This window comes from Aptenodytes patagonicus, chromosome 8, assembly GCF_965638725.1.
Source record: "Aptenodytes patagonicus chromosome 8, bAptPat1.pri.cur, whole genome shotgun sequence".
Taxonomy (NCBI): Eukaryota; Metazoa; Chordata; class Aves; order Sphenisciformes; family Spheniscidae; genus Aptenodytes; species Aptenodytes patagonicus.
In genome coordinates, this window is record NC_134956.1 from 6,102,787 (window position 1) to 6,113,777 (window position 10,991).

The window sequence follows — 10,991 nt, forward strand, 5'->3', positions numbered from 1 at the left end:
ACATTACAACAGCCCCATGTCTGCCCCCAGAGGTGACTGAACAGCTGGTTCGTACTTCCTTACCTGCCCAGACCTGCAGTCAGAGTCTTCTCTTTTTCCTACTGAAGGAAACACGGAGCTTTGCGTTAGCCTCTGCTCATGTTACCTGCTAATGCAGAACGTGGGACTAGACAGGTAAGCCAGGAGTTTCCCTGTAACCCTGAAGCGTGTAACCCTCTGCCTATGTGTCATTCAGAGCTGCGGGAGGGAGAGAGTGTGAAGGGATCTCTGGCCACCTTGGCATGCTGCAGTGCGGCATGGGGGCTGTCCGCTGCAGAGCCTTTTGGTGGCCACCAGCCCTGAGTGCTGCAGGCCAGCACAGCAGCCAGGGACCAGCAGCAGAGCCTGCATGCAAGCATCAGTGCCCAGCCACGCACTGATCACCTCCTGATTTTTTTGCAGTACATGCATTTGTCAGTCAGATGATATTCCATCCACAGCACCAGTCAAAAGGGAATCAGGGCAAGCCAAAATTTGAATGCAGATCTAAAGGTAGGCTTTATGCAAGGAGACGTTTCACTGAGTGGCAATTCAGGTATCATGTGCTTTGTTGCAAGTTTGGACCTGCCAGTTAGTTTTTGTTCTCCCAGATCTTTTTCTTTTTTCTTCCCCACTGTGATTTTTTCTTTCCATATTCATTAAATGCAGACTCTTTCCTGGGCATGTGCCACTGACCCCTGCAGTGCACAGTTCCTTACCAGTCCTCCCTCCTTCACTGACACAGCTTCCCCCATGGCAGTTTTGCAGGGCTAAGTTGCTTTAATTTTTCAGTATCCCTCTTTCTTTTTAAAACCTCGGAGTTCTGGGAGTGTATTAGGGCTAGGAGTGCCATCACCTGTGGAAAACAGCCCATCCTCCATACCCAGGAGATCTGGCAAGAGGCACTCCCAGGCTGCTGGTTGCTGCTGGTGTTTGCACTCCAGAGATACTGTTGGAAGGAAGGTGCGTGGGTACAAATACTCAATGTAATCTGGCTTAGGTCCTTAGAATTTGGACGCTATCTGTGGGTCTTCCCAGAGGTAATGCCTACGTGACCAGCTGAGAAGCAAATACATCACCCCCCCCACACATGCACACTTACCATCTCCTCCAAGTGCTCACTGAGGGCAGCCAGCCACAGAGACAGCAGATTACTCCCTTCAGCAGCTGGCACGTCGCTGCCTGTCACGCTCCCAGGCTCTGCAGCAGGACAGGGATGCAAGCGGCAGCAGGGGTGCATGGCTGTCCTAAATCGCAACGTTTCCCCTAGAACTCTTAGGATTGGAACTTCATTTGTTGTTTTAAACTCGAGGAAAGGCAAGTGTAAGCTGAGCTGTTTCCTCAAACCAACAGCCTACTTTGTGCTCTTTACCCAACTCCATGTGCTGCACAAGCAGCTGCCAAGCAGTGCATCTGCCAGCTCAGGTGCAAAAACATGCACCTTGTTAAACGTTAATGCTGAGATGTATCTTGTATAACAAACACACCTACAGAGGAATTCTCTAACCATTCTTCCTGTAATGGTAGGCTTTGTCCTGTGATGACTGCCCTTAGATTAAAGAAGTACAGACAATAAGACTAAAAGAATATTATGGGTATTTGCTGGGCTTCTACTGGAGTATTCTTTTAGTTCAATAGCGCCTCCTCTCACAGTTCTTGGAAGTATATGTACAATTTAGCAGAAGCATTATGATGTAATTTAATTCAAGTGTTTCTGTGTTTTAAGCATTGAAATATAATTAAACTATTTACATGAAATCTAGTGTGATTGTCTTTCCCCCTCCTATCATTTGCATTTTCCACAGAAAACTGCTGGAGTGTATCCTCAGTACCTGTTGGTAATTTGTATGCAGTGAATTCCCCTACTCTTTCAAAGACGGAAGTAAGTGTGAAAAACGTGGAAGGACAAGCTCTGCGGGGGTCAAGGTTTAGTGCTCCACAGTATGGAAACTCAGACCTCTTCGTGAAGGCTTGGTGCTTGGTGGAAAAGTCGGGAAGGCAGGAGACAAATTCCAACTTGTCTGTTTTTCCATATTATCCTTTAACCAGCTGAATTCCTGGACAAACTAGGGGTTCATCAGCTCACCTGCAGCTCTGTCCATGCTAGCCTGCCCACACTGGGGTGAACATTGTGGGCAGCAGTGGTGATGTTGGTGTATTTCAGGTTTGCTTTCTACTTCATCTTCTGGCCCAGAGACCCAAAAATTGGGACTAGTTAGGAAAGCTGTCAGATGAACTGAGGAGGCTATACACAGGAACAGAATTAATTGTATGAAAAGCTAAATAGTTGTATGGCACACAGAACAATGTGGGGCATAACAGACTCAGCCGTGGAGACTTCTGGATGTACACATGAAGTAGAATTGGCTTGTGTTCCAATCAAGCCAGTCCTGAGGTACTATAAGATATATAAGAGGATGGAATTGGGTACCAACATTTGGGTTTAAGGGCCTGTCTGTTTTCCTCCATGTGTGATTCCTCATGCTCATTATTCCTTGTTTTCACATAGATCTGTGGGTGCTCCTGAATGACCAAATCTTGTTTTATAATCCCCAAAACTCCAATTCAGATAAAGAAAAACTCACCTTGTCTGCTGATAATGCATGTGTGCTGAGGTTGTTGCACATGGAGGAGGCAAAGCAGAAGCCTGAGGTGCTACGTTTTATACCTTTATTAAAAACAAACTCCAAGGCTAATTTGCAAGTTGCCAACACTCTTTATGCCTTCACAAAAACCATTTATGAGAATCTTCCAAACTTTGCTAGATGACAAACCTCCTTCATCTCCCATGGTTTGATCCGACTGTAATGACCTCCTATTTTGACTCAGTCAGACCAAAACTGTCATTTGTTAATGTAACTGTCAAGTGTTAAAAACACTTGAAATGCATTTGCTTAGAGGTAGGATTTGGCTACACAGAAGAGGTAACTAACTATATGGGAAATAAAAAGTATTTATCATTTCAAAACAGAAAATCCAAGTAATCCAGGCGTGAGATCCTAGCTCTCTGAAGATGGCTGGAATTCTGCTCACCTTTAATAGGCATTGACTGTCATTCCAAGTCTCTGCATAAACATGGAAGCTGAAGCTATGGATTGGGATTTCAACTACACACAGAGTAGCTCCTAATAGCGTGGAATTCTGCTTGTTTTCCTCAAGCACTTACGTTTTTATGGAGACATGTTTTCTACTGCAGCTTCCCAATAGAGTATTGAGAGGTAGCAAAGACTAGATTTTTTTTTTTAAGAAAGAGAAGTACTTTGGTATGCATGTCATGTCCCAGAGGAATACTGCTGACCTAAAAGCAAATGGATTTACTATCTAGCTGAGGCAGTTTCCATCCCTACTCCATGCCACCAGCTGAGAATGGTCTGACTGGTGTCATAAGAAAAGCTCGAGTCTCTTATAGATGCAGTCCATAATCCATTTAGGAGAAGCTGAAGTTCCAGTCTCACATTGTAACAGCTATTACTCCCAGGTAATAGGGGTTAATTCAATAGGCAGTACAGCCTTGCAAGCAGAGTACTAAACCTGCCAATTTACCTGAAAATCAGGTAAAGTTGGTAAAATATCTTGGTCTGCCACTGGAGTGGCCTTTGAATGCAGACATGAACTGCAACTGAACTTGTGTGTCCACTGAAGAAGAGCAGCTCCCTAACCTGAATTCAGAAGAATACCAGTTGGATCTTCTCGTGTAACCATCAACACTTACAGATTTGCGTGCATGATATTCCACCTGGATTTATCCACATAGCAGGAGAAGGGGGTCAAACTCTTCCCATACCTGGCAGCACGCCTCATCCTACAGCATAAGATTTAGGTCAGTCCCTGTGATCTAATCCATTTAATCCTTGATTTCTCTGCTATGTGGTAGAGGAGGCGCAAAGGTTATCTGTGATGCAGTTTTCTGCTGAGGCCACCAAACTCCATACCCAAGAAACTACTGTTAGGGCAAACCAGACAACACACAGAATTAATAGGATCGGGACTGATCACTATGAAACAGAATTAACAGGATCAGGACTCTGATCACTACTAAACTGGGCGGACTGGACAAAGTGACCTAGAAAGAAAAAAACTTTTTTTTCCTATTATCTCTCTCCAATCAGCCCTTCCTCTTAATTCTGCATACATTTTCTTGTGTTAAATAAATACCTGCTAAGGGAACAGACCTCTGATGAAAGGATAATAAATGAGCTCAATATATACTGCCATTTCATGGGTTTCTGCTATGCACTGCCACAAATTTAAAGCCAATTACGTTCTGTTTAAATATTTAACACTGTAAAGCTAGCCAATTTTACATCTTGTCAAAGATAATTGAAATACCCACTTTGTCCCTTTAATAGGCAGGCAGAGCATCCACGAGATGGAAAGTACCAATGGTATTTCACTGTTTGCAACTGGATGTTGGAAATACCCTCAATTCCTCAGAATTTAGCAAGATCAACTCTGACACCGAAAGCACAAATCTGCATACAATGTGAGACTGAGAGCAGCCAGCAACAATCTCAGACCAGCTGGCTACTGCTGTTTCCCAAAACTAACTGTATCAGCAAGCTTTTATTTGCACAGCTGCAACACTAGAGGACCCCACATACACACATTATAGACTGAAGATACAACTCATTTAAATTGAATCCTGAGGCTCTGCAAGGAAGCAACCTTTGTGTAACTGGTTCTTCACAGACACTCCTTTGAAGTGATGAAGTCCAGTGGCTGTGACTGAGCTTGTAAACATTGTGCCCTCAGAGTTGCTATCAAATTCAGGGGGAGTGCCACCAGGCCAACAGCTAGTTACAGGAGATGGCCTTGAGCTGATAATGCTAGGATAAAAATTTCAGAATCAATCCCCAAGACATCAGGGTGCGAACTTTTCTCTAAAGCATCCAAGTTATGACCACTGGAGCAACAGCATTAGGTAAGCTGGAAATGCCATGAAGGTTTTTCTTTCTGATATAGTAAAGGACGGACTTGAAGACTGTCTTTCAGATGTAATCCTTAGGGGCAACTGAGCAAAACTTAACTTTTGGGACTGTTCCATTAATCTACCAGAGGTGGTATGATATATAAGTTCAGCAATTAGCTGTGTAAATAGGTTTCCTTTACTGTATCTGCATTACTGAGTCAACACTATCTTTCTGTTGAACTATTGCTGTCCATGGCAGGGCAAGGCACCATGTTATCCAAGTATTTTTAAGAAAGATTAATATCCTCACAAAAGATATACTACAAACTGTGAAAGGCATCTCCCTGACAAGGCATTTGCCATTTCTTCTCCTAAGTCCCTGTCTGGATGTTTGGGATAAGCCAGCAGACAACAGGAGAGAAAGCTTAGCGAAAATTATCACAGAGGAAGAATTTGAAATATGACATTAAAAATCCTGTTTGCTTTCCAGTTCTCTGGCTTCAGCAAGACATGAACAGGTGGCATACTACTGAGCTGTGGCAGGGATGTTACTCAGAGATCTAAGACCAGTTTTGCTGGGCCTGGAACCATCTTTTCCAGTGATGCCTAAAGGGAAAGATCATGGGAGAGAGAGGGTTAGAGCTCTTGGGTCCAGGAGCCTAGCTGCCCAAATGCCCCATTACAGAGTCAGTGCAAGGTTAAAAGGTGGCAAGGATCCATTCCCAAACAACCAAAGGTCTTCACAACAACATTCCCATTGCTCTTGTACCAGCTCCAGGCTAAAGCCTGACACAAATGGCTTCCCTGGCAGTAGGCCTCAGCATGAGGCTATTGAGAGCCCAGAAGTTACAGTCTGTGTGACATTTTCTGGCTTCTGCTATGCAAACACACATGATCAACCTCTGCTGTGAGCAGTTGTATGTATTTCCAACTGCCACCCTGGATCCTCGTGAGACACAAAGTACCAGAAGTGCCTTGCCCAATGTCATAAGCATCAGGAAAGTAGATGCACAGAAGGTCTGAAAATTGTCTCAGAGTGGGGAATGTTTCTGGCTGCACAGGCTTGCTCTGATCTGTGGCTAACCCCTTGGTTTCAGGAAAGCTGAGGTGACCATTGGGGCAGCAGAGGGAACAAAGCGAGACAGAGGAGTTTGCAGCTGCTCCATCTCTCAATGTACTGAGAAGAACACAGGGAAGGAAAGACAGACAAAAAGGAGCAAGATCCCAAGGCTGCTTCTGGCTTTGGACTGGGTCTTGGAAATTTTGCCATAAAGCAAACTCTTTCCCTCTCGCATCTATGCTCCATTAGCCAAGTAAGGTTATTGAAACAAGCCAAGGCTGCTTTTTGTGGCTTAGGAGGCTTTGAAATCAGCTTCATCAATCATTCGGTAGTGGTACTTATGGAAGAGAAGACAAATGCTTCTTGGCCCAGACAAACAGAAATCTTTAACAATTGAGTTGTGATTGGCAGCATCTGCAGGTAGCAACACAATAAAGCCTGAACCATTAACAAACCTCTGCCTGCTCCTGGATAACCTAAAGTCACCCATAACCAGTGCCTTGGGGAAACCAGCTGGATCCCCAGCTACAAAGGCCATGGAAAAACATCAGCTAGCTTTAAAGCAGCTCTCTGCAACATGGCAGGCTTGCAAGTCTTGCATATTTCTAGTTTGGCTGTTCCTATTTCTTGATTCTCCCCATGACAGACTGACTGAAAAGCAGGGATTCTGTCATTGTTTATTTCAGCAATTCTTCCTTAATGTTGCAGACATGAAGCCCACGGCAGATCGCTTTCCCACTCAGAGCTGTACAGCGTACAACCTGCAGGATGAGCAAGCACATGTATCCTCCCATGCCCTCCCTCTAGCACAGCAGCTCAAAAATCCTCACCTGAAAGGAAAAAGCAAACCAACGAACCCCACAATGACCAAAATCTCTGGCTGTGCCTATAGCAGAAGATTACTATGTGATTGCAGACTCCTGCTAACAAATCTCAGAGCAGTAGCCTCCTGCACGAGTAGCACAAAAGCTTGCAGGCATATAATATCTAAGTTAAACCCAGACCCATAGAATGGGTTCATCCAGAAACTACCCGTCTGAAAGCTGCTACAGTTGCATCTCGCTTGCAAACAAGCCACAGGATCTATAGTTTCTAGTAAATCAGAATAGTAAGTCTCCTCTTTCCCTTCTTAGTCAGAAGTTTAAGACAGGATTACCACTCCATCTCAAGCTCCTGAGCAAATAACTGTTATGAAATTTTCCAGAGGATTGCCAGGTTTCATACTGTACATGCGTATCCCCACTGATTTTCAACTGGCTGTTTTTTTTTTTTCTTACAGAAGCGCACACCTTCCCCAACAGTAAAACTCCCCTCTCCATCCCCGGTGCTAAGTGTGCAGACACAGAGCGGTTTGCGCTGCAGTATCGTGTGCTGCACTGCTGTCTCCCACTGACCGCAGCATCTGCTTATCCTGTCACATCTGGTTCTGCCTCATTGCGACAGGAGGGAAATATATTCCTCATGTCACTGCCCTCGGTCCCACTCAAACTGAAAGGAAGAAGAAAGTACCCACATCGGCTGTGGTTTTGGGTGATGCTGAAGAGTACTACAAAAAGGCAGCGACTGGGCCGGAGGTGAGCTCATCATCCGTGAGCCTGCGGCTCTGCTGATGTCATCACACAACTCGGTGGCAGGAAGTGATACGGGAGCAGGAGCCCGAGAGGAAACTGAATCAAGCAACTGAGGTTAACTACTCTGGCGTTTTATCATGTGGCATTTCCAGGGACTTTCTAAGAACCTGAGGTTGGGTTTGGCTGCCCAGTGTCAGTTAGCTTGCTTCGCACGCCACGCTCAGCAGCGCTAACGGCAGTGGGATGAGGGAGCAGCTGTGCTGACCACATGGCAAAACAAGGCAACATCTGCCTCTCCTGGGTTGCTGGCCCCTTCCCCCTCCCACTTAAGAGAAAATATTTAATGAATAACTTCCTACGATGCTCACTGAAGGTAGGACTCGGCTGCATGCAAGTTTTCCTGGCATCTACCTCAGAAACGGCTCTGAATGGTATAGGCTGGACTTGGATTTGCACTTTCCCAGGGTTGTAGTGAGGCTGGGGTTCTGGGTGGCGCATCTGTAAGTTCCTATGACAGTGCTAACGGTTATCTGGCATCTCACCTCAGAAAAGCTTAGATAACTTTGCAGCAGAAGCTTGCCAGTGCCGTCATTCTCTGTGCTGCTGATGCACTAGCATCTCTGCTAGTGTGCCAGCCACTAACGGAGAGAGCACTGTCTTAGAGTACAAGCCAGGAAGGAGAGAGCAAGACTATCATGGAGGCATGCTGGAGTTAATCCAGAATACTAGGATGTCCCAAATGTCAAGGGATCTTCTACTCATGAATGTCTTGTCTTACTTAAAAAAAATGATAGACTGTTTTCATTTTCTACATAACACAGCCAGACAATTTCACTGAGCCATACCTATAACAGTGACCAGAACCTCAGATACATGACCTCTTGGAAAGGCAAAGATACAGATTCTCTTCCCATCCCTCTTTTCTGCCTTCACTTCTGCTGAAGTAGTCACAACTGAATTAGATGGAAGGAATGTGCTACCCCTCCTGTTGTAACGTGCCTGGAAGGCTTCCAAATTCTCCTCTGTAGGATTTACCAGAATGATTACAGCTAGTGCTAGAGCTTTGGGGGTAGATGCATGGTTTGCCAGGAGCATGGCTGCACAGTTTTGTCTTGTGTAATTATGATTATCTGATTTCAAACCTTGTGCGGCTGGCGCTGAGTTCAAATTCAAGTCACTGCTTCCCTGAGGATTTCCTTCCTGAGACACTCCTTCTTGGACCACTAGTTGAGGCTACGAAGAAAAACACCAAAAACAAACAAAACCCCCCACATAAAATTAGGTATCAAGAGACAAAATTGCAAATACACAAAGCAGATGGAAAGCAAAAAGCCTTTGATCAGTGTTATTTAAATAAGACTGTGCAGCCCTGAAAGCATGCCCATTTGCCACCACTTCCTATATCCAACCATAAGCAAGAGCAAGCACCAGTGCACGTAGCGTCCACACACATTCCCAAGCGTCTCTGAAGGGTTGACAGAATCCATAATAAGCCACCATATTACCAGTCTTATGAGACACATGGCCCCACACTTTGAAGATATCTCCCCATTATGCAGCTGTGGAGAAATTTTTTCATCCTTGAGAACACTTTCTATATTTCAGGATATTTTCCTGTCCTGAACAACTAAACAGTTCGTCCATTGAAAATTAAAAAACAAATGGCTGTTCTTTTTCTTCTGCTTTGGTTTTGTCCCCAAAAAACTCCTCAGCTGTTAAAACAAATTAATTTTGAACTGAAACATCAGAATGCTTCACTAACCAAAGTTAGAATGACACATTTTGAAACATTAAAAAGAAAAAAAGAAAAAGGAGGCAGTATACAAAAAGTTTTAGCTTCAATAAATTGGCATGTAGCAAAGATTTTTTTTTTTCTTTTTTTACAAATTACTATGCAGCTCATTGTTTATAGTAACGAACACCCTAACTTACAGCTCTGGCACACAACTCAGTTAATTGAGCCACAAAACCCCAAGCCTAACCCTAGAACTGCAGCTACTACAATCTGTTACAGAAGAGAATGGCTGGAAGAGTCTTTTCCGACCTTATTTGCAGCCTGTTATAGATGAGAGATGGCTATAAATTATTTCTAGCATGCTATAGGTGTTTATAGACTGGGCAAATCCCTGAGCACCCTGATCCAATTAGACCTGCTTTGAGCAGTGGTTTGAACTAAAGAATCTCCAGTGGGCCCTTCCAACCTAAATTATTCTATGATTCTAAAAAAATTTAAAAAAAAGTAGGTACACACAGAGCTGAGGGATACCAGACATTCAATACCACTATTAGTAGATCCTGGGAGCTATCAGGATGCTCCAAACTGTTGTCTTGCTTCTTCTGTGTGGCATAAAGGTCTCAAGGGAGAATAAAGTGTCAACTGAATTTATAAGGAAGTCTTTTAATTAGACTGTCATTACAGAAAAATAAGAGTTTCTATGAATTTTTTTTTTTTTAAATTGCACTTCTACCAAAAAAAAAAAAGAAAAAAAAAAAGAACGCAGGACAGGAAAACTATTCCAGCTAGCTTTATTTCAGATGTTAGCTTTTGACAGCACACACATGGGTGTCTGTGCCCCACAAGATGTTGGAGAGCACGTTCTCAACACTGCCTGGCTGCCCCCATTTCCTTTTCCACTGCAGGAGCCTGCCCCGGGGGGAAAGGGGAGGGTGTCTCTCTCTGCAGCCGTGTCAGGCACACAGAAGAACTACAAAGCAGGGCTGAAGCCATCTCCTCTATGACTATTACCGTTAGTTTAACCACAAGACAGCCCTACCAGCAGGTGTTTTATAAACTGTCCCTTGCTCTGAAACCCTCTCTCAGACTCATCCTGCACAGGATCCTCAGCTTTACATAGTACGTACTTCACTTTTTTGGTTTTCCTGAACTCTACAATAACAGAGTTTCACAGCCAAGGCTTCTCTGCCCTGGTTCAGACTGCATCACGACAACAGCAGAAGCTGGGACTGAATCTGTTCCTCCCACAGAATTTCATTGCCTGTTCTTTCCCTTACCAGGCAGGAAGCAGAAAGGCACTGTAGCACTTCTGAGGGTTAAACTTGCCTCTTTCAGATTAGATGAAGGATACATAAACTAGTGCCAGAAACTGCCCGCCAGCTCCTCTAGAGTCCTTTGGCCTCTGCATTTGCATTTACGCACTGTAGTTCATGGCTACACATTGAGGACACACCCGTTTGTACCATCATCCAAGACAAGGTAGTAGCTGAGGCTTCCTTCCCCCTCTCTCTTCTCAATCTCTGCCTCCCCTCATGCACAGGGCCAGGTCAAATTGCACCTGCTGATGAGTATCCCTCTTACCCCTTCTCAAATTCAGCAATATCCAGACTGCTTCGAAGCTACTTGCAAAGCCCTGCTGCCTTTCACTGCTCCCAGGGAAGGACTGTCACATCACTCAGATTGTCTGCTAGCCTTCAT